Here is a 27597-nt window from a genome sequence, read left to right on the forward strand (position 1 = left end):
CTAGGTGACTGTATGTTTTTATATGTATGACTCCCTAAACAATATATTTTTAGTTTTGAATGTTTTTGAACATAGCATCTTATGCTATGAATTTTTCTGTTACTTGCTTTCGGCACTCGATACTGTGCTAAGATTCATTGATGTCATTACAGTGGATGTAATTCATTCTTTTTCACTGTTTTGTAAAGTAACTTTGTGTGAAGGCATCATAATTTATGTATTCATTCTACTATTGATGGACATTTGGGCTTTTTCCTATTTTAGGGTATTATGAATAATTCTATTATGAACATTATTTACATATCTCCAAGTCCATTTTGTCTTAAAGTTTTACCAGAGTATATATCTAGGGGTAGAATTACTTCTTTGTAAGTTATATGAAAGTTCAGGTTTACTAGAAAATGCCAAATTGTTTTCCCAAGTGGTTGTTTTAATATATGCTCCTACCAGCATGGTATAAGGATTCCTATTGTTCCACATTCTCCCAGCAATTTATCAGACTGATTTGCCAATATCATTGTACTTAAAATTTTCTTTTTTAAAAAATGATTACTATTGAGATTGTTAAACTTTTCATATACTTATTTATCATTTATGTTTCTTTTATTAAATTCTTGTATCTTTTGTTCATTCTTCTGTTGTGTTGTCTTTTTCTTATTTTTAAGAGGAACTTAATTATTGTTACTATTATTATTATTATTATTATTATTATTATTATTATTATTATTATTGGATACCAATCCTTTGTTGGTTACATGTGTGCAAATAGCTCAAATATCTTCTCCCAGTTTATGGCTTGTCTTTCCACTTTCTTTAAGATATCATCCATGTTTTCCTTTGCTAAAACTCACTTCTGGTACCAAAATCTGTTTTAGTGAGTGTTCTGGCTTGCTAATGCTGCCATTTGCAGAATACCAGAAAACGGATTGGCTTTTATAAAGGGAGATTATTTGGTTCCAAAGTTACAATCTTAAGACCATAAAGTGTTCAAGGTAAGGCATCAACAACAGGGAACCTTCACTGAAGGATGGCTGATGGTGTCCAAAAAATCTGTTAGCTGGGAAGGCATGTGGCTGGTGTCTGCTTGTTTCCAGGTTGTATTTCAAAATGACGTTCTCCAAAATGTCAGTGTCAGATTCCAATGGCCACCTTTAAAATGTGTCTTTCAGCTGCAGCTCCTCTTCAGAATGTCACTCTTAGTTGCTCTGAGGTCCTTCAGTCTGTGAACTCCTTTATACGACTCCAGTGATCCAATGAACACCAACCCTGAATGGGTGGGGTAACACCTCCACGGAAATTATCCAATCAAATGTTTCACTCACAGTTGATTGAGTCACATCTCCATGGAAGCAATCAAAGAATTCCAATCTAATCAACACTAATATATCTGTCCCCACAACATTGCATCAAAGAACATGGCATTTTGGGGGACATAATACATCCAAACTAGCACAGTCAGCTTGAGTGGTTAAATGCACATACCATAAACTGAGTTGGCTTTTCCAATGGGAATTTATTAGTTTACAAGCTTACAGTTCTGAGGCCTTGAAAATGTCCAAATTTATGCATCATCAAGATAATACCTTCTTCCTGAAGACAGGTTGCTGGCACTCTGGGACTCCTCTGTCACGTGGCAGGCACATGGTGGTGTCTGCTGGTCTCTCCCTTCTCCTTTGGGTTTCTTTGTGTTCAGCTTCTGGCTGTTTCAACTGTGGTTTTCTTTCTCAACTTCTGTAGCTTTTCTTCTCAGCTTCTATGTCTTTTTCTTTGTCTTCTGTCTCTTAATGTCATCATTTTATAAAGGACTCCAGTAAGAGGATTGAGACATACCTGGGGCGTGCATCAACTGAAATAACCTAATCAAAATGTCCTACCTACAGCAGGTTTACACCCACAGGAATGGATTTACTTTAAGAACATGATCTTCTGGGTCCATAAAGCCTCTAAACCATCACAATCTGATAAACAGAAGTTCTTAATATATACTGAGTCAACAATGTTTTCCTTTCTGTACTTTTTCTACCTTGATTAAGAAATCTTTATGGATGTCAAGTTAAAAAGATACCGTCCTATGTTTTATCCTAAAAGTTTTATCTTTCAAATTTGTTTTTTTCCCTCTTTGGATTTAATTTTTGTATGTTATAAATAAGTGACAAGGGTTTATTGTTCCACATGGGTACCTAATTATCCCAATATCATTTTTGAACAGTCTACCTTTTGTCCACTGATCTGCGAAACTCATGCACCAGGTTTACATATTCATCCAACATTCAAAAATATTTATTGTGTGTGTTATATGTGTCAGGCACTGTTCTAGATGCAAAAATCCATATACATGTTCCATTCATCAATTTGTCTATCCCTTTGCGAATATCAACTATCTTTGTTAACTATAGTTTTAATATTAGTTTGGTCTTTTCCTCATAGCTAAATGATAGTTTCATTGGGTATCAAATTCTAGGTTGTAAAAAATTGTCTTTCAGATCTTCTGAAGACATGATTGCATGGTCCTTTAGTATATTTGCTGTTCTTGTCCTTGACTCTGTGTGTGAACAGTTATTTTTCCTCTGGAAGGCTTCAGGGTCTTCTTTTTATTCTCCGTTTTCTGAAATATCATAATGATATTTGGGTTTATTTTTATTCATTGCTCTGGGAACTCAAGGGCTCCATTTGATCTGGAAAATCATGTTCATTATTTCTGGAAAATTTTCTTGTATTTTTCTATGATGATGCCATCCTCTCTGTTCCCTCTGTTTTCTCTTACTGAAGCACTTGTTAATTAGATGTGGGACCTCCTGGACTAATTTTCTAGTTTTCTTATCCTGCTTCCCCTACTTTCAATCTCTTTTTTGTGCTCTAGCTGCTAGATTTCACAAACTTTATCCTCCAACCTTTCTATTGAGTTTTCCGTTTACATGATGATATCTTTAACAATTAATGCTGTTTTTCTATTCCTTAAATGTTCTCTATATGATATACTGTTCTTATTTCATGGATGCAGCATTTTCTCTTATCAAAGGATTCATTAATAGTGTTATTTTTAAAAATTTTCTTCTTGCTGCACAATCTGTTTTCTTTAAATTATATTTTCTATATATTTGATTGCTTTGGTTCCTGTAATACTAGAGGCTATCTTGATATGCTTTGGATCCTCATCTGTCTGCTATGTTTAATGGCAGGGCACTAAAAAGCATGCACGTGCCTGTGTGTATGAAGCAGTGTTAACAGTAAGCTTCCTTGTAGGGTAGGATTTAGATTGTGATTAGACAGAATTTGTTAATCCATTTTGGGCGGGTTGACGTATTTGACCTATTTGCAATTTTGAGTGTCCCATTAGTGTACAAAGTTTATTTCTACACTTATTTAGATCTTTAAAAATATGTTTCAATATTAAGTTTCAGAGTCAGGCAAGATGGCGGACTGGTGAGCTGTATGTTTTAGTTACTCCTCCAGGAAAGTAGGTAGAAAGCCAGGAACTGCGTGGACTGGACACCACAGAGCAATCTGACTTTGGGCATACTTCATACAACACTCATGAAAACGTGGAACTGCTGAGATCAGCTAAATCTGTAAGTTTTTGTGGCCAGGGGACCCGCACCCCTCCCTGCCAGGCTCAGTCCCGTGGGAGGAGGGGCTGTCAGCTCCGGGAAGGAGAAGGGAGAACTGCAGTGGCAGCCCTTATCGGAAACTCATTCTAGTGATCCAAACTCCAACCATTGATAGACTGAGACGAGACACCAGAGAATCTGAGAACAGCCAGCCCAGCAGAGAGGAGACAGGCATAGAAAAAAACAACACGAAAAACTCCAAAATAAAAGCGGAGAGGATTTTTGGAGTTCTGGTGAATATAGAAAGGGGAAGGGTAGAGCTCAGGCTCTGAGGCTCATATGCAAATCCCAAAGAAAAGCTGATCTCTCTGCCCTGTGGACCTTTCCTTAATGGCCCTAATTGCTTTGTCTCTTAGCATTTCAATAACCCATTAGATCTCTGAGGAAGGCCCTTTTTTAAATCCTTTTTTCTTTTTCTAAAACAATTACTCTAAGAAGCCCAATACAGAAAGCTTCAAAGACTTGCAATTTGGGCAGGTCAAGACAAGAGCAGAACTAAGAGAGCTCTGAGACAAAAGGCAATAATCCAGTGGCTGAGAAAATTCACTAAACACCACAACTTCCCAAGAAAAGGGGGGTGTGCGCTCACAGCCATCATCCTGGTGGACAGGAAACCCTCCTGCCCATCACCAGCCCCATAGCCCAGAGCTGCCCCAGACAACCCAGTGTGACGGAAGTCCTTCAAATAACAGGCACACACAACAAAACTGGGCGTGGACATTAGCCTTCCCTGCAACCTCAGCCGATTGTCCCAGAGTTGGGAAGGTGGAGCAGTGTGAATTAACAAAGCCCCATTCAGCCATCATTTCAGCAGACTGGGAGCCTCCCTACACAGCCCAGCAGCCCAGAACTGCCCTGGGGGGATGGCACTCACCTGTGACATAGCACAGTCATCCCTCAACAGAGGACCCGGGGTGCACAGCCTGGAAGAGGGGCCCACTTGCAAGTGTCAGGAGCCAAACGCCAATACCAAGGACTTGTGGGTCAGTGGCAGAGACAAACTGTGGCAGGACTGAACTGAAGGATTAGACTATTGCAGCAGCTTTAAAACTCTAGGATCACCAGGGTGATTTGATTGTTAGAGCCACCCCCCCTCCCTGACTGCCCAGAAACACGCCCCATATACAGGGCAGGCAACACCAACTACACACGCAAGCTTGGTACACCAATTGGACCCCACAAGACTCACTCCCCCACTCACCACAAAGGCTAAGCAGGGGAGAACTGGCTTGTGGAGAACAGGTGGCTCGTGGATGCCACCTGCTGGTTAGTTAGAGAAAGTGTACTCCACGAAGCTGTAGATCTGATAAATTAGAGATAAGGACTTCAATTGGTCTACAAATCCTAAAAGAACCCTATCAAGTTCAGCAAATGCCAAGAGGCCAAAAACAACAGAAAATTATAAAGCATATGAAAAAACCAGACGATATGGATAACCCAAGCCCAAGCACCCAAATCAAAAGATCAGAAGAGACACAGCACCTAGAGCAGCTACTCAAAGAACTAAAGGTGAACAATGAGACCATAGTACGGGATACAAAGGATATCAAGAAGACCCTAGAAGAGCATAAAGAAGACATTGCAAGAGTAAATAATAAAATGGATGATCTTATGGAAATTAAAGAAATTGTTGACCAAATTAAAAAGATTCTGGACACTCATAGTACAAGACTAGAGGAAGTTGAACAACGAATCAGTGACCTGGAAGATGACAGAATGGAAAATGAAAGCATAAAAGAAAGAATGGGGAAAAAAAATTGAAAAAATTGAAATGGACCTCAGGGATATGATAGATGATATGAAATGTCCGAATATAAGACTCATTGGTGTCCCAGAAGGGGAAGAAAAGGGTAAAGGTCTAGGAAGAGTATTCAAAGAAATTGTTGGGGAAAACTTCCCAAATCTTCTAAACAACATAAATACACAAATCATAAATGCTCAGCGAACTCCAAATAGAATAAATCCAAATAAACCCACTCCGAGACATATTCTGATCACACTGTCAAACACGGAAGAGAAGGAGCAAGTTCTGAAAGCAGCAAGAGAAAAGCAATTCACCACATACAAAGGAAGCAGCATAAGACTAAGTAGTGACTACTCAGCAGCCACCATGGAGGCGAGAAGGCAGTGGCACGATATATTTAAAATTCTGAGTGAGAAAAATTTCCAGCCAAGAATACTTTATCCAGCAAAGCTCTCCTTCAAATTTGAGGGAGAGCTTAAATTTTTCACAGACAAACAAATGCTGAGAGAATTTGCTAACAAGAGACCTGCCCTACTGGAGATACTAAAGGGAGCCCTACAGACAGAGAAACAAAGGACAGAGAGACTTGGAGAAAGGTTCAGTAGTAAAGAGATTCGGTATGGGTACAATAAAGGATATTAATAGACAGAGGGGAAAAATATGACAAACATAAACCAAAGGATAAGATGGCTGATTCAAGAAATGCCTTCACGGTTATAACGTTGAATGTAAATGGATTAAACTCCCCAATTAAAAGATACAGATTCGCAGAATGGATAAAAAAAAATGAACCATCAATATGTTGCATACAAGAGACTCATCTTAGACACAGGGACACAAAGAAACTGAAAGTGAAAGGATGGAAAAAAATGTTTCATGCAAGCTACAGCCAAAAGAAAGCAGGTGTAGCAATATTAATCTCAGATAAAATAGACTTCAAATGCAGGGATGTTTTGAGAGACAAAGAAGGCCACTACATACTAATAAAGGGGCAATTCAACAAGAAGAAATAACAATCTTAAATGTCTATGCACCCAATCAAGGTGCCACAAAATACATGAGAGAAACACTGGCAAAACTAAAGGAAGCAATTGATGTTTCCACGATAATTGTGGGAGACTTCAACACATCATTCTCTCCTATAGATAGATCAACCAGACAGAAGACCAATAAGGAAATTGAAAACCTAAACAATCTGATAAATGAATTAGATTTAACAGACATATACAGGACATTACATCCCAAATCACCAGGATACACATACTTTTCTAGTGCTCATGGAACTTTCTCCAGAATAGATCATATGCTGGGACATAAAACAAGCCTCAATAAATTAAAAAAGATTGAAATTATTCAAAGCACATTCTCTGACCACAATGGAATACAATTAGAAGTCAATAACCATCAGAGACTTAGAAAATTCACAAATACCTGGAGGTTAAACAACACACTCCTAAACAATCAGTGGGTTAAAGAAGAAATAGCAAGAGAAATTGCTAAATATATAGAGACGAATGAAAATGAGAACACAACATACCAAAACCTATGGGATGCAGCAAAAGCAGTGCTAAGGGGGAAATTTATAGCACTAAACGCATATATTAAAAAAGAAGAAAGAGCCAAAATCAAAGAACTAATGGATCAACTGAAGAAGCTAGAAAATGAACAGCAAACCAATCCTAAACCAAGTAGAAGAAAAGAAATAACAAGGATTAAAGCAGAAATAAATGACATAGAGAACAAAAAAACAATAGGATAAATATCACCAAAAGTTGGTTCTTCGAGATCAACAAGATTGACAAGCCCCTAGCTAGACTGACAAAATCAAAAAGAGAGAAGACCCATATAAACAAAATAATGAATGAAAAAGGTGACATAACTGCAGATCCTGAAGAAATTAAAAAAATTATAAGAGGATATTATGAACAACTGTATGGCAACTAACTGGATAATGTAGAAGAAATGGACAATTTCCTGGAAACATGTGAACAACCTAGACTGACCAGAGAAGAAATAGAAGACCTCAACCAACCCATCGCAAGCAAAGAGATCCAATCAGTCATCAAAAATCTTCCCACAAATAAATGCCCAGGGCCAGATGGCTTCACTGGGGAATTCTACCAAACTTTCCAGAAAGAACTGACACCAATCTTACTCAAACTCTTTCAAAACATTGAAGAAAATGGAACACTACCTAACTCATTTTATGAAGCTAACATCAATCTAATACCCAAAGCAGGCAAAGATGCTACAAAAAAGGAAAACTACCGGCCAATCTCCCTAATGAATATAGATGCAAAAATCCTCAACAAAATACTTGCAAATCGAATCCAAAGACATATTAAAAAAATCATACACCATGACCAAGTGGGGTTTATTCCAGGCATGCAAGGATGGTTCAACATAACAAAATCAATCAATGTATTACAACACATTAACAAGTCGAAAGGGAAAAATCAATTGATCATCTCAATAGATGCTGAAAAAGCATTTGAAAAAATCCAACATCCATTTTTGATAAAAACACTTCAAAAGGTAGGAATTGAAGGAAACCTCCTCAACATGATAAAGAGCATATATGAAAAACCCACAGCCAGCATAGTACTCAATGGTGAGAGACTGAAAGCCTTCCCTCTAAGATCAGGAACAAGACAAGGATGCCCGCTGTCACCACTGTTATTCAACATTGTGCTGGAAGTGCTAGCCAGGGCAATCCAGCAAGACAAAGAAATAAAAGGCATCCAAATTGGAAAAGAAGTAAAACTGTCATTGTTTGCAGATGATATGATCTTATATCTAGAAAACCCTGAGAAATCAACGATACAACTACTAGAGCTAATAAACAAATTTAGCAAAGTAGCGGGATACAAGATTAATGCACATAAGTCAGTAATGTTTCTATATGCTAGAAATGAACAAACTGAAGAGACACTCAAGAAAAAGATACCATTTTCAATAGCAACTAAAAAAATCAAGTACCTAGGAATAAACTTAACCAAAGATGTAAAAGACCTATACAAAGAAAACTACATAACTCTACTAAAAGAAATAGAAGGGGACCTTAAAAGATGGAAAAATATTCCATGTTCATGGATAGGAAGGCTAAATGTCATTAAGATGTCAATTCTACCCAAACTCATCTACAGATTCAATGCAATCGCAATCAAAATTCTAACAACCTACTTTGCAGACTTGGAAAAGCTAGTTATCAAATTTATTTGGAAAGGGAAGATGCCTCGAATTGCTAAAGACACTCTAAAAAAGAAAAACGAAGGGGGAGGACTTACATTCCCTGACTTTGAAGCTTATTATAAAGCCACAGTTGCCAAAACAGCATGGTACCGACACAAAGATAGAACTATAGATCAATGGAATCGAATTGAGAATTCAGAGATAGACCTTCAGATCTATGGCCGACTGATCTTTGATAAGGCCCCCAAAGTCACTGAACTGAGCCGTAATGGTCTATTCAACAAATGGGGCTGGGAGAGTTGGCTATCCATATCCAAAAGAATGAAAGAGGACCCCTACCTCACCCCCTACACAAAAATTAACTCAAAATGGATGAAAGATCTCAATATAAAAGAAAGTACCATAAAACTCCTAGAAGATAATGTAGGAAAACATCTTCAAGACCTTGTACTAGGCGGCCACTTCCTAGACTTTACACCCAAAGCACAAGCAACAAAAGAAAAAATAGATAAATGGGAACTCCTCAATCTTAGAAGTTTCTGCACCTCAAAGGAATTTCTCAAAAAGGTGAAGAGGCAGCCAACTCAATGGGAAAAAAATTTTGGAAACCATGTATCTGACAAAAGACTGATATCTTGCATATACAAAGAAATCCTACAACTCAATGACAATAGTACAGACAGCCAAATTATAAAATGGGTAAAAGATATGAAAAGACAGTTCTCTGAAGAGGAAATACAAATGGCCAAGAAACACATGAAAAAATGTTCAGCTTCACTAGCTATTAGAGAGATGCAAATTAAGACCACAATGAGATATCATCTAACACCGATGGAATGGCTGACATTAAACAAACAGGAAACTACAAATGCTGGAGGGGATGTGGAGAAATTGGAACTCTTATTCATTGTTGGTGGGACTGTATAATGGTTCAGCCACTCTGGAAGTCAGTCTGGCAGTTCCTTAGAAAACTAGATATAGAGTTACCATTCGATCCAGCGATTGCACTTCTCGGTATATACCTGGAAGATCGGAAAGCAGTGACACGAACAGATATCTGCACGCCAATGTTCATAGCAGCATTATTCACAATTGCCAAGAGATGGAAACAACCCAAATGTCCTTCAACAGATGAGTGGATAAATAAAATGTGGTATATACACACGATGGAATACTACGCGGCAGTAAGAAGGAACGATCTCGTGTAACATATGACAACATGGATGAACCTTGAAGACATAATGCTGAGTGAAATAAGCCAGGCACAAAAAGAGAAATATTATATGCTACCACTAATGTGAACTTTGACAAATGTAAAACAAATGGTTTATAATGTAGAATGTAGGGGAACTAGCAATAGAGAGCAATTAAGGAAGGGGGAACAATAATCCAAGAAGAACAGATAAGCTATTTAACGTTCTGGGGATGCCCAGGAATGGCTATGGTCTGTTAATTTCTGATGGATATGGTAGGAACAAGTTCACAGAAATGTTGCTATATTAGGTAACTTTCTTGGGGTAAAGTAGGAACATGTTGGAAGTTAAGCAGTTATCTTAGGTTAGTTGTCTTTTTCTTACTCCCTTGTTATGGTCTCTTTGAAATGTTCTTTTATTGTATGTTTGTTTTCTTTTTAACTTTTTTTTCATACAGTTGATTTAAAAAAGAAGGGAAAGTTAAAAAAAAAAAAAAGAAAAACAAGGAAAAAAAGATGTAGTGCCCCCTTGAGGAGCCTGTGGAGAATGCAGGGGTATTTGCCTACCCCACCTCAATGGTTGCTAACATGACCACAGATATAGGGGACTGGTGGTTTGATGGTTTGAGCCCTCTACCATAGGTTTTACCCTTGGGAAGACGGTTGCTGCAAAGGAGAGGCTAGGCCTCCCTATGGTTGTGCCTAAGATCCTCCTCCCGAATGCCTCTTTGTTGCTCACATGTGGCCCTCTCTCTCTGGCTAAGCCAACTTGAAAGGTGAAATCACTGCCCTCCCCCCTACATGGGATCAGACACCCAGGGGAGTGAATCTCCCTGGCAACGTGGAATATGACCCCCGGGTAGGAATGTAGACCTGGCATCGTGGGATGGAGAACATCTTCTTGACCAAAAGGGGGATGTGAAAGGAAATGAAATAAGCTTCAGTGGCAGAGAGATTCCAAAAGGAGCCGAGAGGTCACTCTGGTGGGCACTCTTACGCACACTTTAGACAACCCTTTTTAGGTTCTAAAGAATTGGGTAGCTGGTGGTGGATACCTGAAACTATCAAACTACAACCCAGAACCCATGAATCTCGAAGACAGTTGTATAAAAATGTAGCTTATGAGGGGTGACAATGGGATTGGAAAAGCCATAAGGACCACACTCCCCTTTGTCTAGTTTATGGATGGATGAGTAGAAAAATAGGGGAAGGAAACAAACAGACAAAGGTACCCAGTGTTCTTTTTTACTTCAATTGCTGTTTTTCACTCTAATTATTATTCTTGTTATTTTTGTGTGTGTGCTAATGAAGGTGTCAGGGATTGATTTATGTGATAAATGTACAACTATGTAATGGTACTGTGAACAATCAAAAGTACGATTTGTTTTGTATGACTGCGTGGTATGTGAATATATCTCAATAAAATGAAGATAAAAAAATATTAAGTTTCAGAATTTTCTCTGTAGTGGTATTTCACATTCTTTAAAAAATTTATTCTTATATCCTTGATATTTTTATCCTATTATAATTGGTATATTTAAAATTTTCATTTTCTAAATTTTTGTTATTTACATAGAGTTGCTTTTTGTATGTGACTTTGCATTCAGCAAACATGCAACAGTTTTATTAATTCTAATTAATTTATTTACAGATTCATTTAGATTTGCTGCATACACAGTCATATCATATGCAAATATTAGCTTTTTTCTTTACCTTTCTAATCTTTTTCTTTCTTGCCTTTTCTTGTTGATGAGAACTCCAAATGCATAGTTATCATAGGACTTTTTTGCATCTATTGAGAGGATCATATGATTTTTCTCACTTTATTTGTTAATATGGTGATTTTGTTGGTCAATTTTTTAAATGTTAAACTAACCCTTCATTCCTGGTTTAAACCCAACTTGATCATGGTGTATCATCTTTTATATATCTTTTGGGATTTGGTTTGCTAATATTTTCTTTAGGATTTTTTTTGCCAAATTGTGGGTTCAGTTTCTCAGGCATAAGTCCCCCACTGCCCTTTTCTTCCTTTCATTTCTTCCTTTCCTTTCCTTCCTTCTCTTCCCCTTCTTTCCCTTCCTTGTCCTCTCCCCTCCCTTCCTCCTACCTCCCCTTTCCTTCCTTTCTTCCTCCTTCCCTCCCTCCCTCCTTCCCTCCTTCCTTCCTTCCTTCCCTCCCTCCCTCTCTCCCTCCCAACCTCCCTCTGATAGTTTCCAAAGCAAACTTTCTTATAGTTTCCTGGAGTAGGATTGGGAGAAGGGCAGTATGGATTTAATTACAGTTCATACTTACCAGAAGTTACAGAATTTGGTGGTCCTAAGGTAAAGTGGGAGGGTCTCTTATATAAGATTCACCTCTGGTTGGATCTACCTTTGACTTCTGTCACCTTTATCCAGCTAGGTCCCACCTAAAGACCCATTTTCTTGGTATTGGCACATCCTCTCAGGACAAAAGCTGTTTAGAGCCTCCTTAGGTAATCACTTTCCACTCCACCCTCTACTGCCTCCCAGTGTAACTTGCAATCTCCACTACTTGCCAGTTCTTTAATACTTTTAGGGTGCTATACACACACACACACTCACATACACACATACACAGATTATCTAGTCTTGTTTTTAGCAGATGAGTTGATACCAGTAACTTAACCTGCTAGTACCAGAAACAGAACTCATTTAAAATATGTCTTTAATGATTCATCTAACTTTTTTGTTTTCTTTTGCAGCAGAAGGGTGTTCAGGAAAACTCCTCTGAATTGCCTAAGAGAGGGTCTCCATTTTAAAGTTTTATTTTAGGTTTTTTGATTAAGTAAGGAGAGATCTATAAGTACTTGCTGTAAATACAATCATTTAAAAGTACAAGTGATCACATTGGGAACAGTCCGAAGAGCTGAGTCTGCTAGTTAATTCATTCCTCTTAGTACCCGTTTTGGTAAAACATATAGTGAGTTCCAATTTCCTTTCATATTCTGGGCCCTTTGGCCAGGTCTGGCTTGCATAGCTCTGGTTAATATTAATATGATTGAGGTCACTTTTGTACTATATAAAATTGATCTCCAAAGTATAACTCATGAAAGGAATTAGTAAAAAGCAAGCATGATTAGACATGGTTTCAAGTGATTATAAAAGGAAAATGACCAAGGAGGTTTCTCAGCAATGGGCTGAGCCCATTTCTTCATGTCCTTTGATCTCTGCTTTGATTGTACTCATTCATGGGGTGACAGACAGTCTGTTCCTGATTTATCTCTCTGGCACTTGGGATACTTCAATTCTAGCTTAAATTTAGGGTTTTAGATGTCTGTTTATGCTCAATGTTTTCTGTATTGCCATTTTAAATTTACACCTTCATTTATCTGTTATGTAATTAGAAGTGAGGGTGACAAATTGGGTGCTATTCAGTTGGAAGAAATAAATTCATACTCAGCAGACATTCCAAATTATGCATATAAAGAGACTTAGATTTGTTCTTTAGTCCCCTTTTGATAGAAACTCTTGTTTTGATTCTGCCTCTTGACCAGAAGTTTTAACAAATTTTTCAGTTGTTCAAGTAAGTGTAAATATTGTTTTTGCTTCTCCCCATTGAAGGTTCCAAGGTCAAGATAATGCTTTTGTGTATGGACCCACCTAGATTTGAAAATGGTACAGACACTAAGGTTACTGAAAGCTCAATTCTGGCTGTACCTCTGGACCTTTGCTCATGCTTCTCTCTCCCCAGAATTACCTTTTTCCACTTTCTGCTTGGACAACTCCTTTTCATCCTTCACAACTTCTCTGGAAGGCGTTTCTTGACTTTCTAATCTGAGTAGAGTTGTGCAACTCTGTGCACCCGTCACAGGCTGTACTTGTTCTACCATGTTGTAGTTTCTAATCTGAGTAGAGTTGTGCAACTCTGTGCACCCGTCACAGGCTGTACTTGTTCTACCATGTTGTAGTTAATAGGTACAAATCTGTGCTTTGATTGTACTCATTCAAATTAGAATTCCATTGCCCAGGCTCAAATCTAGGTTCCACTAGTGACAAGCTGTGTGACCATGGACAAATTATTTAATCTCTCTATGCCTCAGTGTCCTCATCTGTAAAATGGTTTAGTAACCTCATCAAAGGGTTGTTTGAAGATTCAGTAAAGAAATATGTACAGAGATCTTGGTACAGCTTGGTTCCTAGTAGGAATTCAGTAAATGTTTGCTGTTAGTTTTTGAAGCTCTTAGAACATTGCATTGAGATCACTGGCTAACTTCTATGCAATTGTTACCTCTCCTCTCCCCAGACTGAGATCTCTTTGAGATCAGAGATGATCCTTCATCTCTGTCTTCTCAGCAGCTGATGCAGTGCCTGACACTTGGCAGATTTTTGGGAAGAGTAGGACTAAAGAAGGTTTCCAGAGCCCTCAGGAGAGTCACCAAATGGTTATGAGTGCTGAGGCTCCGGATTTCTGTGACCTTAAATTCTTGTCACAACATCTCCTCTAGACAGTTCTGCCATGGTGGCTTTTTGTACAGGCCTTTATTATCATTTGATGCCAAAGCAGTTATAAATATAAAACAGACCAATTTGAAGCATCATGGGAATGAATGATGGAGTTGGGTGAGTGTGCATTTAGTATGTGTGTGTCAGGGAGAGAGAGAGAGAGGGAGGGAGAGAGGGAGCACGCACACGTGAGAAACAGAATATGAATTCCTAAGGATAGCATAGCTAAATCTGCCTGAAGCAGTGAGCTAAAAATTAGTAAAGGCCACAAGTTCTTAGAAAAATGTTCACCAACCCTCTCTAGTACAGATTCCACAAAGAAGGGGTGAAAGCAAAAGCAGACGTATTGACCCTCCCCTATTCCCTTCCACATGTTATACTTGTGGTGAATCCTTGATACAGAATCACCTAGTCTGTGGGGACACAGACCCATAGGAGTCAGGGATTATAAGGCCAGAGAGGATCCTCTAAGAAGGCCCTTGAGGAAAGTCTGGCTGATATAGCAGATACCCTGGTACCCCCTCTCCTCTGGCAGGTGAGCCAGGTAAGTACACACAGCCAAAGGATGAGAGCTGGATGAACATGCCTCCTGTCTAGCATCGTGAGACAAAGCAGAGATTAGAGAGAGATTGACAGAAATCACCATTGCTTATGCTGATGATGTGGCTGACTCCTCCACTGGAGTAAGCATTGTGAGTGTCTTGATGAATACCTGACCTTCCTGTGATCATCATTGCCATTTCTTTTCCTTTCAGAATGCTTTGATACTCTTCTAGGCTTCTCAGTATTTGGAAATCTTGGCTCAGTTAATGCCCTTACACTGAGGTGTCTCTGCTGCTGTTGGAAATTTTATGTTCTTACTGTTTACTTTTCCATCTGTACTTGTTTCCCTATTCAAGCAGTTCCCTCAAGGGGCAGCAACCTGTGGTTGAAAAAGAGCTGGGCTTAGAGACAGAGACCTAGTCCATTCCAGTGCCTCTCATGGCTGTCCATCAGGTGTGGCCTTGGATAAACCACTTAACCCCTTAGTTTTCTAATCTGTGAGGTGGATGAGGCTCTAACACTGCCTGCCTTCCTCACAGGTTTGTGATGAGGATCCACCAGAGCTGGACAATTAAAGTACTTTTATTATTGTTATTAGTTTATTATTGTCGTTATTAGTTCCTGGTGCCATTGATATGCTACGTTGCCTTAATATATTGTACTTTTCTTGGGGGGAAAACACTGCTTTAGGGATAGAGGTAAAGGCAGTACTTCTCAATGGATAATTTAAATTAGTTATTAATTTAAAATTAATTAATTAATTTTTAAAGTAAGGTCCTCTGAAGGATTTCTGGAACAGAGGTCCACTCAATATGAACTCTTTTTCAGCTTCAAAGTCTTTCTTGATTAACCTGGGGCAGTTTTAAAAAATAATTACTGCCCTTTGTTTTCACATCTGCCCTTAATCATTCTGCTGAGGAAAAGAAAGTAGTTTAGAGTATTTGAAGGATTTTATTCAGATACTATTTCTGGGATTATTAGCAGCACAAGATATCAGAAATCCCAAGAGGCAGCATTTTTTTAAATTTAATTTTTTTAAATTGTGGTAACATACATATGTAACATAAAATTTGCCATTTTAGCCACTTTCAAAGGTACAATTTGGTAGCATTAATTACATTTGCAATGTTGTGCTACTATCAACATCATCCATTACCAAAACTTTTTTATCACCGCAAACAGAAATTCTGTACCCGTTAAGTAATTGCTCCTGGTACCCCTCTCTTTTAACCTCTGATCTACCTTCTGTCTCTCTGAATCTGTTGACTGTAGGTATTTCCTGTAAGAGGAATCATACATTCTGTCCTTTTCTGTCTTGCTTACTTTACTTAGCATGTTTTCAAGGTTCATCCCTGTTGTAGCATGTGTAAGTAATTCATTCCTTTTTATAGCTGAATGATATTCCATTGTATGAGAATACCATATTCTCTTTATCCATTCTTCTGTTGATGGAAACTAGGATTGATTCCACTTTTTGGCTATCGTGAATAATGTGACTGTGAACATTGCTGTACAAGTATCTATTTGAGTCCCTGCTTTCAGTTCTTTAATTTATACATCTAAGAGTGGAATTGTGGGATCATATAGTAATTCTATTTTTAACTTTTTGAGGAACTGCCAAACTGTTTTCGACAGTGACTGCACCATTTTACATTCCTGTCAACAATATAGGAGGTTTCCTATTTCTCCACATCCCTGCCAATACTTGTTATTGTCCATTTTCTAAATAATAGCCATTCCAGTTGGTGTGAAAGGACATCTCATTGTGCTTTTGATTTGCACTTCCCAAATCGCTAATGGTATTGAGCTTCTTTTCATGTGCTTTTTGGCCATTTATATATATTCTTTGGATATATGTCTTTTCAATTATTTTGTCCATTTTTAAATTGGATTGTTTGTCTTTTTGTCTTGGGTTGTAGGATTTCTTTATATATTTTAGATGTTAAACCCTTACCGGATATATGGTTACCAGATATTTTCTCCCATTCTGTAGGCTGTCTTTTTATTTCCATGATGAAGTCCTTTGATGCACACAAGTTTTTAATTTTGATGAAGTCTCATTTTTCTATTTTTTCTTTTATTGCGTGTGCTTTGGGTGTAAAGTCTAAGAAACCTTTGCCTAACACAAGGTCCTGAAGAGGCTTCCCTATATTTTCTTCAAAGAGGTTTATAGTTTGGATTCTTGTGTTTAGGTCTTTGATCCATTTTTTTAATGTGCTGATTTTATTGAGATATATTCACATACCATATATTCCATCCAAGGTATACAATCAATGTCTCACATATCATAACCTAGTTGTGCAATCATCACACTCAATTTTAGACTATTTTCATTGTTCCCCAAAAGAAAAATATCAGATAGACACAAAAGAAGAAAACCCCAAATAACCCATATTCCTTATTCCCCCTGTTATTGACCCTTAGTATTGGTGTGGTACACCTGTTACTGTGGTTGAAAGACTATTAAGGTATTACTGTTAACTGTAGTCTGTAGCTTGCAACAGGTATTTTTTCCCATATACCACCCTATTATTAACTCTTTGTACAAGTGTTGTACATTTGCTCTAGTTCATGCAAGAACTTATTTATATTTGTAGTGTTAATCGGTGACATACATGACTCTAAACAACTCCTTTCAAACAAATTCACTTACAATACAGCACTATTACATACAATCCCAACAATGAGCTGCCCTCACTTCTATCCATTTCCAAACATTTAAGTTCAACCTTGTTAAAAATTCTGTACATATTAGGTAACTGCTCCCCCTTCTTTAGCTTCTGTCTATTTCTAGGTACCCTATATTCTATGTTTTAAGACTGAGTTTACGTATTCTGGTTAGTTCATGTTACTGAAATCATACAATATCAGTCCTTCAGTGACTGACTTATTTCACTCAGCATTATGTTCTCAAGGTTCATCCATGTTTTCACATGCTTCAGGACCTCATTCCATGTTTCTGCTGCATAATATTCCATCGTATGTATATACCATATTTTGTTTATCCACTCCTCTGTTGATGTACGCTTGGATTGTTTCCATCTTTTGGCAATTGTGAATAACGCCGCTATGAACATCGGTGTGTGATTATCTGTTTGTGTCCCTGCTTTCAGATTTTCTGGGTAGCAAAATTGTCAGGTCATAGGGAAATTCAATATTTAGTTTTCTGAGGTGCTGCTAGACTGTATTCCATTTTACGTTCTCACCAGCAGTGAATAAGTGTTCCTAATTCTTTACATCCTCTGCAACACTTGTAGTTTCCTGTTTGTTTAATAGCGGCCATTCTTACAGGTGTGAGATATCTCATTGTGGTTTTAATTTGCATTTCCCTGATAGCTAATGAAGATGATCATCTTTTCTTGTTCTTTTTAGCCATTTGTATTTCCTCTTTGGAGAAATGTCTATTCATATCTTTTGCCCATTTTATAATTGGATTGCTTGTCCTTTTACTGTTGAGTTGTAGGATTTCTTTATATATACTGGATATCAAACTCTTATCAGATATATGGCTGCCAAATATTCTCTCCCATTGAATTGGCTGAAAAGGTAGAATTTTGTAGACTAGAAGACTCTTGTACATACCTTATGTAATTAATTCTTTACAAATATGAGCTCTTTCAGACTACTGGCCCCTCTAGGACAAAAGATCAGTCTCTGTTTATCTTTGAATCACTTCAGCATAGGGGATTTATAATGATTTATTAAGTTAATAAATGTATTTTCAGAAATACTGCCCGATGAGTAGATTTGTCCTTTAAATGTTGTAGTAATGCCTTCAAGTCCTCAAACATTTGGAAGATGTTTCTTGACTTACTATAGTAGGCTGGGATCTGAGGGCAGAAAAAACCCTGCTCCTCTTCTGCAGGAGCTTAATTATTGGGGAGAATGTGGCATGAATAAGCAGGGTATCTCCGCATTGTGGGACTGCAGAAGGTGAAATACCCAACTCTACCTGGGTATCGGTGCAAGTGGTAAGGTTGCTGATAGTTTAGCCAAGTGTTGAGGCGTGGATTGTGAGTTTGCCAGGAAGACAAGGAAGCTTGACACACAGTCCAGAGAGAGGGAACAGCTTGGCTAGAAGATCAGAAGCCTGAGATATCACCAGCTTCTCCTGCTGTAGTGAACTTCCTTTGTGGTTCTTTAGTGGGGCCCTATCTGGCACCCTGTGTGCTAGCACAGTGATAAATTTGTGAGTAGGGTACCTGAAGTAATGATGTATAACTGCATTGACAAAACACAGTTTCTCTTTGAAGAAATTATGAAATATGAAAATAATACAGGTTCATTATACAAAACAAGGAAAACATTTAGAGCATTCATTAAGAGAATAAAACGATCACCCATGATACCTTCTTTCAGAGGTGAACAGTGTTAACATTTTTATATATATGTTTTCCATGTGTATTATTTCACCCAATTGTAATCAGACAGTATATATGATATCATATCTTTATTCTTAGCATATTCCAATGTCACTAAACTTTCTTTAAAATATTCTTATTAAAGCCTGCATAATATTCCATAATATTTGTGTGTCTCTATTGTTGAGAATTGATATTTGTTTCTTGGTGCTTTACTATTATAAATACCATTGTGACAAATATCTGTGTCATTAATCTTTGAATTTTATTTTTTTCCTTTAAAATTTACTGGTTGTAAAATTTACTGGTTGAAAGTTGTTACAATTTAAAACTACTTTTACACAATGCAATGCAAAATTACTGTTAGAAATATTGAACCTGCCTTCATTCCCTAATTGTGAATCCAGTCCCTTTTTACTCTTTCCTCATCCACTAAAGATAGTCTCAGTTAAAAAAAAAAAAAAAAAAAAAACCTATTACTTTTTCTTAGGTAGGTAAAAAAAATGGTACTGTATTAAAAATTTCACATTTTTAATTAATAATAGATTTATATTTTTCCAGGTATTTATTAACAATTTTTATGACTTGTTTATATCCTTTGCCTCAATTAGAATGCGGGGGTATGGGTAGGGCAAGTTTAATTTTTCTTATAAAATTCTATGGGCTCGTGTTGTATGAAAGGAGAGAACGTTAGCACTCCCCTTGACAAGGATGGAAGAGGTCCTCAGGCCTGCACAACACGCATACAGTTAAGGCATTGCCACCTACTTTGTGGCATCTAACCATCGTTTTTGTGAACATTGAAAAATGTAAAACAAATGGTTTATAATGTAGAATGTAGGGGAACTAGTGACAGAGAGCAATTAAGGAAGGGGAAATGATAACCCAATAAGAAAGATAAGCTATCGTGGGTAAATTTAATGTTCTGGGAATGCCCAGGAAAGACTATGGTCTCTTAATTTCTGATGGGTATAGTAGGAACAAGTTCACAGAAATGTTGCTATATTAGGTTACTTTCTTGGGGTAGAGTAGGAACGTGTTGGAAGTAAAGTAGTTACCTTAGGTTAGTTGTCTTCTTCTTACTCCCTTGTTATGGTTTGTTTGAAATGTTTTTTTATTGTATGTTTTTAAAATTTTTTTTTTTGATATAGTTGATTTAAAAAAAAGTTTAAAAAAAAAAAAAAAGCAATGAAAAAAAATATGTTCTAGAGCCCCCTCGAGGAGCTGGTGGAGAATGCAGGGGTATCGGGCTTCCGCACCTTGATGGTTGCTGATGTGCTCACAGACATAGGGGACTGGTGGTTTGATGGGCTGAGCCCTCTACCACAGGACTTGCCCTTGGGAAGACTGTTGCTGCAAAGGAGAGGCTACGCCTCCCTATAACTGTGCCTGAGAGCCTCCTCCCGAATGCCTCTGTTGCTCAGATGTGGCCCTCTCTCTCTAGCTAAGCCAACTTGGCAGGTGAAATCACTGCCCTCCCCCCTTTGTAGGATCAGACACCCAGGGTAGTGAATCTCCCTGGCAGCATGGAATATGACTCCCGGGGAGAAATGTAGACCCAGCATCATAGGATGGAGAACATCTTCTTGACCAAAAGGAGGATGTGAAAGGAAATGAAATAAACTACAGTGGCAGAGAGATTCCAAAAGGAGCTGAGAGGTCACTCTGGTGGGCACTCTTACGCACAATATAGACAACCCTTTTTAGATTCTAGTGAATTGGAGTAGCTAGCATTAAATACCTGAAACTATCAAACTACAACCCAGAACCCATGAATCTTGAAGACGATTGTATAAAAATGTAGCTTATGAGGGGTGACAATGTGATTTGGAAAGCCATATGAACCACAGTCCCCCTTGTGTAGTTTATGGATGGATGAGTAGAAAAATGGGGGAAGGAAAAGAAACAAAGGCACCCAGTGTTCTTTTTTACTTTAATTGCTCTTTTTCACTCTAATTAATATTCTTGTTATTTTTGTGTGTGTGGTAATGAAGGTGTCAGGGATTGATTTTGGTGATGATTGCACAACTATGTGGTGGTACTGTGAACAATCAAATGTATGCTTTGTTTTGTATGACTGCATGGTATGTGAATATATCTCAATAAAATGAATTAAAAAAAGTGATGAGAACAGGAAGGTAAGTGGCATTCAGGAGCAATAATGCAAAAATAGGTGGGGCAGAAGAAATCAATTTGGGAAGAATGGGAAAAAAGTCAGTCATTGACCACAATGCAAGATACAGATGAGTGCAGGTCTGAAAAGCAAGACCATGAATTCAGGTTTGAACATGAGTGTCTAAGAAATCTGTAAATCACCAAGGTAAAAATGGCCAATATGCATCTAGAAATATAGGTCTGACAGTCAGAAAGGAGATCTGGACTGGACATATCAACTTGAAAGTAATCAGTTAAAGAGGTTATCCTGTGACTTGGGAGGTCGGGAGAGAACAGAAATGAGCGGAGTACTAAGGAACACCAATAGTTAGGAGGCACGGAAGATCAAAGAGCTGAGACACTGATCTCCAAAGCCAGAGACTGAGAGAGTTGTAAGAAAGAAAAAGTGGCAACCAGTGTCAAACGGACAAGGAAAGGAAGATTAGGCCGTACAAATACAATTCAAAAGCACTAGTGACTTCAAAGAGAGTGAGTTTTCTGAGGGGTGGAGCTGTTTGTACCAATTTGAGGGGTGAAGCGTTTTACATTTAAGGAAGTAAAGCCAGTAGGTACTCTTATAAGAATAGTTTGCTAGTAACGGGGAAAAGGGTAAACAGGTGATGGCTTGAAAGAAAGGAAGGGTTGAAAGAAGGCTGTTGTAGGGATTTTGTTTGGTTTGTTTTAGGAAAGAAGAGACGTCAGCATTTTCACACGCTGCTGGGAAGCAATCAGTCAAGTAGAAGACTCAGGAAATGCAGACACTCATTTCTCAAAGTGCTCAAAAGAAGAAAAAGATCTCTAAGTACAAAATGCTGTCTAAAACTCAGTGACATAGATTGTGGTGATGAATGCACAACTGTATGATGATACTGTGAACAACTGTACACTTTGAAAGATTGTATGTTATGTGAATATATCTCAATAAAATTGCATTAAAAATTCTATGGGCTTTATATATTATCATTTGATTGTATTTGATGTAAATATATGGTTATAGTTTCTTGATTCCTTTAAATAGTTTAAAATACAGAAATTTGAGATTTCTTATACTGACAAATGTCAATATTTTCCTTTAAAATTTCTTGAATTTTTTTGAAAGCCTGGAATGTCTTTCTGTACTTAAGGATCAGACAAATATTCACTGCATTTTCTTCTGTTTTTTATGGCTTAATTTTAATTTCTTAACCCATCTGGAATTTACTTGGATAAAATAGCATAAAAATTGAATAGATTATTTACTAACTGGCTAAAAATAATGGTCTCAGCACTGTTTATTGAGTGCCTGTACCGTTACTCTCTGATTTGTGATTATTTGTTAATATCCTATATATACTGGCTGCTGTTTTCTGGTTGTATATTCTATTTCCTCGATCTGCCCGTCCATTTTCATACCAATGCTACACTGATTAGCTTTATAATGTTTTCATATCTAGTGAGGCCATTGCTTTTCTTTTTAAATGTTTTCTTAGCTATTCCAGATGAACTTAGGAATCACTTTGTCAAAATATTTTAAAAAACTGTTGGGGTTTTGATTGGTAACAGATCTTCAAATCAATTTGGAAAGTATCGACATTACTTAGTATTTTGTCTTCTCATCTGAGAGCCTGGATTGCCTACTTAATCAAGCCTCTTTTATATGTCTCAGTAGAGTTTGGTAGTTTTTTCCTCTCCATGCAATTATAACCCTGATTTTAGTTGGTATTTCCTTAAATTTTTTCCTTTTTCTTTAAAAATTGAGAAAAGTTTTTTTCGAACTCCAATTCTATGATTTGTAGAGTTCAATGCCCTTCATAAAAGGTTTTGTAACATACTTAGTTTTTTTTTTTTTTAATTAAAGAAGTTGTAGGTTTACAGAGAAATGTAAGAAAAGAAACAAAAACAAAAAACACAGCGTTACCACATACTGCCCCTATTAACACGTTGCATTAGTGTGGTACCTTTGTTAAAACTGATGAAATAATATTATAATTTTACTATTAACTATGGCCCATAGTTTACATTAGGGTGCTTTTTTCCTTATATACCACCCTATTATTAATATCTTGCATTAATAGGGTACGTTTGTTATAATTCATGAAAGAACATTTTTATAATTGTACTATAATTTTTTGGTTGTTTTTGTTTTGTTAGTAGAAACCTTTTATTTCTTTTACATATAGATTTTCTTTTTCCAAAATCTCTAAATCATAATTTAACTAAAATCCAATTTTTTTAAGCTAATACTTTTTTTTTTATCATCATTTTATTGAGATATATTCACATACCGTGCAGTCATACAAAACAAATTGTACTTTCGATTGTTTACAGTACCATTACATAGCTGTACATTCATCACCTAAATCAATCCCTGACACCTTCATTAGCACACACACAAAAATAACAAGAATAATAATTAGAGTGAAAAAGAGCAATTGAAGTAAAAAAGAACACTGGGTACCTTTGTCTGTTTGTTTCCTTCCCCTACTATAAGCTAATACTTTTTAAGTATATATGACTTAAAGTTAATTTCTTGGTACTTTGAATTATATGTTTTTTTTTTAATTCAAAGATTTCAGAGGATCTATCATATCTTATATATGTATTTATGCTTTATTGATTTTGAAAATCTTTTTTTCTTTTTTTTAAATACTTTATTTTTTATTGAGATTGTTCACATGCCATACAATTATCCAAAGCTCCCAAGTGTACAATCAGCTGCGCATGGTACCATCATACAGCTGTGCATCCATCACCATAATTAAATTTTTTCAATTTTTAGAACATTTTCATTACTCTAGAAAAGAAATAAAGACAAAAAAAGGATACTCAAATCCTCCCATACCCCTAACTACCCCCCCTCCATTATTGATTCATAGCTTTGGTATAGTACATTTGATACTTTTGATGAAAGAATGTTATTTTAACTAACTAGTATATAGTTTGCAGTAGGAATATATATTTTTTCCTATATGCCCCTCTATTATTAACTTCTAGTTACAGTGTCATACATTTGTTCTAGTTCATGAGAGAGATTTCTATTATTTGTACGGTTAATCACAGACATTGTCCACCACAAGATTCACTGTTTTATGCATTCCCATCTTTTAACCTCCAACTTTCCTTCTGGTGACATACATGACTCTGAGCTTACCCTTTCCACCACATTCACACACCATTCAGCACTGTTAGTTATTCTCACAACTTGCTACCATCACCTATGTCTATTTCCAAATGTTTAAGTTCACCCTCGTTGAACATTCTGCTCATAATAAGCAACCGCTCCCTATTCTTTAGCCTCATACTATATCCTGGTAACTTATATTTCATGTCTATGAGTTTGCATAGTATAATTACTTCATATCAGTGAGACACTGCAATATTTGTCTTTATGTGTCTGTCTTATTTCACTCAATATAGTGCCATCAAGATTTCTTCATCAACCCATTTTTTTAAAGACAGTTTTGTTCACATACCATACATTCCGTCCTAAGTAAAAAATTGTTGGTTTCCTGTATAGTCACGTATTTATGTATTCAGCACCATCACCACTATCTATATAAGGACATCTCCATTTCTTCCACAAAGGAGGAGGAAGAGTCAAAGAAGGTAGAGGGACAAAAGAAAAAGAAAAAAGAGAGAGAGAGAGAAAAAAAAACACACATGACAGCTAGAAAGCAACAAAAGGAAAGATAGCATTAAACTAAGGTAGAATAAAGAGTCAGACAACATCACTAATGCCAGGAGTCCCATACCTTCCCCTATGTCACCCCATATGCATTTAGCTTTGGTATATTGCCTTTGTTATATTAAAGGAAGCATAACATAATGTATCTGTTAATTACAGTCTCTAGTTTGCATTGACTGTATTTTCTCCCCAATCCCACCCTATTTTTAACACCTTGCAATGTTGACATTCATTTGTTCTACCTTATATAAAAACATATTTGTACCTTTTATTACAATCGTTGAGCACTCTAGGTTTCACTGAGTTACACAGTCTTTCGTCTTTCATTCTGGGGTCCCACATTGTCCTAACCTTCCTCTTTCAACCATGCTCATAGTCATCTTTGTTCAGTGTACTTACATTGCTGTGCTACTATCTCCCAAAATTGTTTTCCAAATCTCTCACTCCTGTCTTTTCCTTTCCTTTCTGTCTGCAGTGCTTCCTTTAGTGTTTCCTGTAGAGCAGGTATCTTGTTCATAAATTCTGTCATTGTCTGTTTGTCAGAGAATGTTTTAAGCTCTCCCTCATATTTGAAGGACAGTTTTGTGGGATATAGGATTCTTGGTTGGTAGTTTTTCTCTTTCAATATCTTAAATGTATCACACCACTTCCTTCTTGCCTCCATGGTTTCTACTGAGAAATCGGCACATAGTCTTATCAAACTTCCTTTGTATATGATGGATCGCTTTTCTCTTGCTGCTTTCAGGATCCTGTCTTTATCTTTGATGTTTGATTATCTGATTATTAAGTTTCTTGGTGTAGGCCTATTCAGATCTATTCTGTTTGGGGTATGCTGTGTTTCTTTGATCCATAATTTTATGTCTTTCATAAGAGATGGGAAATTTTCATTGATTATTTCCTCCATTATTGCTTCTACCCCTTTTTCCCTTTTCTTCTTCTGGGACACCAATGACATGGACATTCCTGCATTTCATTTGGTCCTTAAGTTCCCAGAGATGTTGCTCATATTCTTTCCATTCTTTTCTCTATCTGTTCTTTTGCGTGTAGGCTTTCAGGTATCTTGTTCTCCAGTTCCTGAGTGTTTTCTTCTGCCTCTTGAGATCTGATGTTGTATGTTTCCATTGTGTCTTTCATCTCTTGTGTTGTGCCTTTGATTTCCATAGATTCTGCCAGTTGGTTTTTCGAACTTTCAATTTCTACCTTATGTATGCCCAGTTTTTTCATTATATGGTTCAGTTTTTTTGCCATATTTTCCCCAAACTTTTTGAATTGACTTATTATTAGTTGTTTCAATTCTTGTATCTCAGTTGAAGCATAAGTTTGTTCCTTTGACTGGGCCATAACTCGTTTTTCTTAGTGTAGGTTGTAGTTTTCTGTTGTCTAGGCATGGTTTCCTTGGTTACTCCAATCAGGTTTTCCCAGACCAGAACAAGCTCAGGTCCCAGAAGGAAGAACTATTCAATATCTGGTTTCCCTGAGGGTGTGTCTTAGAAAATTGGTACACCCTGTGATGCCTCAGGTTACTGTGCTTTTCTGCCCAGCAGGTGGTGCCTTTCAGCCTGTAACTCCAGACTGATGAAGGGAAGTGTGGCCCATGGCTGTTTTCCCCCAGGCTCTGGGGTCTGATTCTGAATGGAAGGTGGGTAGTAGAGCTGGGTCCTACCCCTTTCCTCTTAGGGAAGATAACCCCCCTAGGGAGAGGTCATTAGCATTTGAATAGACTCTGCCTGTGTTGTCTCCACACTTGTCTGTGTCAGAGTGCTGGGAACTGAAAATGGCTGAGGCTTTCTCCACTGAGCTGAAACAGGGACAGAAAGTCCCCTTCAGGGCCAGTCCATGGCTACCCTCTGACTCTCCAAGGTCAGTCATCACCCAAAGCCTCTGTCTGCTTGTTGGGGATTCATAGCTTTCAGTGATCAGTCCATGCTTGTTAAATAAATCCCCAGTAGGAGCGCAGCTGAGCTATATTCACTTGCTGGAAAAGAGCTTCTCTCTAGCACCATGAGACTTTGCAGTTTGGGCCATGGTGGGAGGCGGCTCCATGCTTGGAGCCACAGTTTTTACTTACAGATTTTATGCTGTGATCTTGGGCATTCCTCCAAAATCAGGTTGGTGTATCATGAGTGGACAGTCACATTTGTCCCCCCCCCCCCCAGTTATTCCAAATTATTTACTAGTTGTTCCTGGTTGTTTATTAGTTACTCCAGGGGGACTAATTAGCTTCCACTCCTCTCTATGCCACTATCTTAGATCTCTACCTATACTATTACTTTTATGATCACCTCTTGCACTGAGCTCATGCCTTAGCTGACAATAAGTTTAGTCTGTAGATCATTTGCCATCTTATATCATGATCAAGTACAGTTTATCCTAGGTATACAAGGGTATTCAACTTAAGGAAATCAATTAATTAATGTAGCATTCCACATTAACAGAATGAAGGAAAAAAAAACATGATAATATCAAATGATGCAGAAAAGGCATTTGACAAAATACAGCACCTCTTCTTGATAAAACACTTAAAAAACTGGGAATAGAAAGAAACTTCCTCAGCATGATAAAAGACATCTATGAAAAACCCACAAAAAACCTCCTACTTAATGGTGAATGACTGACAGTTTTCCCTCTATATCAGGAACAATACAAGGATGCCCACTGTCACCCCTGTTATTCAAC

At 37.4% G+C, this 27597-nt stretch overlaps 1 non-coding gene across 1 annotated transcript; it reads left to right on the plus strand.

The window, feature by feature from the left end:
* Positions 1-19770: 19770 nt before the first annotated feature.
* Positions 19771-19897, plus strand: LOC119538949. The gene has a single exon (XR_005217730.1). It is a non-coding gene; the product is annotated as a U6atac minor spliceosomal RNA (small nuclear RNA).
* The last annotated feature ends 7700 nt before the right edge of the window (positions 19898-27597 follow it).

This window comes from Choloepus didactylus, chromosome 6 (assembly GCF_015220235.1).
Source record: "Choloepus didactylus isolate mChoDid1 chromosome 6, mChoDid1.pri, whole genome shotgun sequence".
NCBI lineage: Eukaryota > Metazoa > Chordata > Mammalia > Pilosa > Megalonychidae > Choloepus > Choloepus didactylus.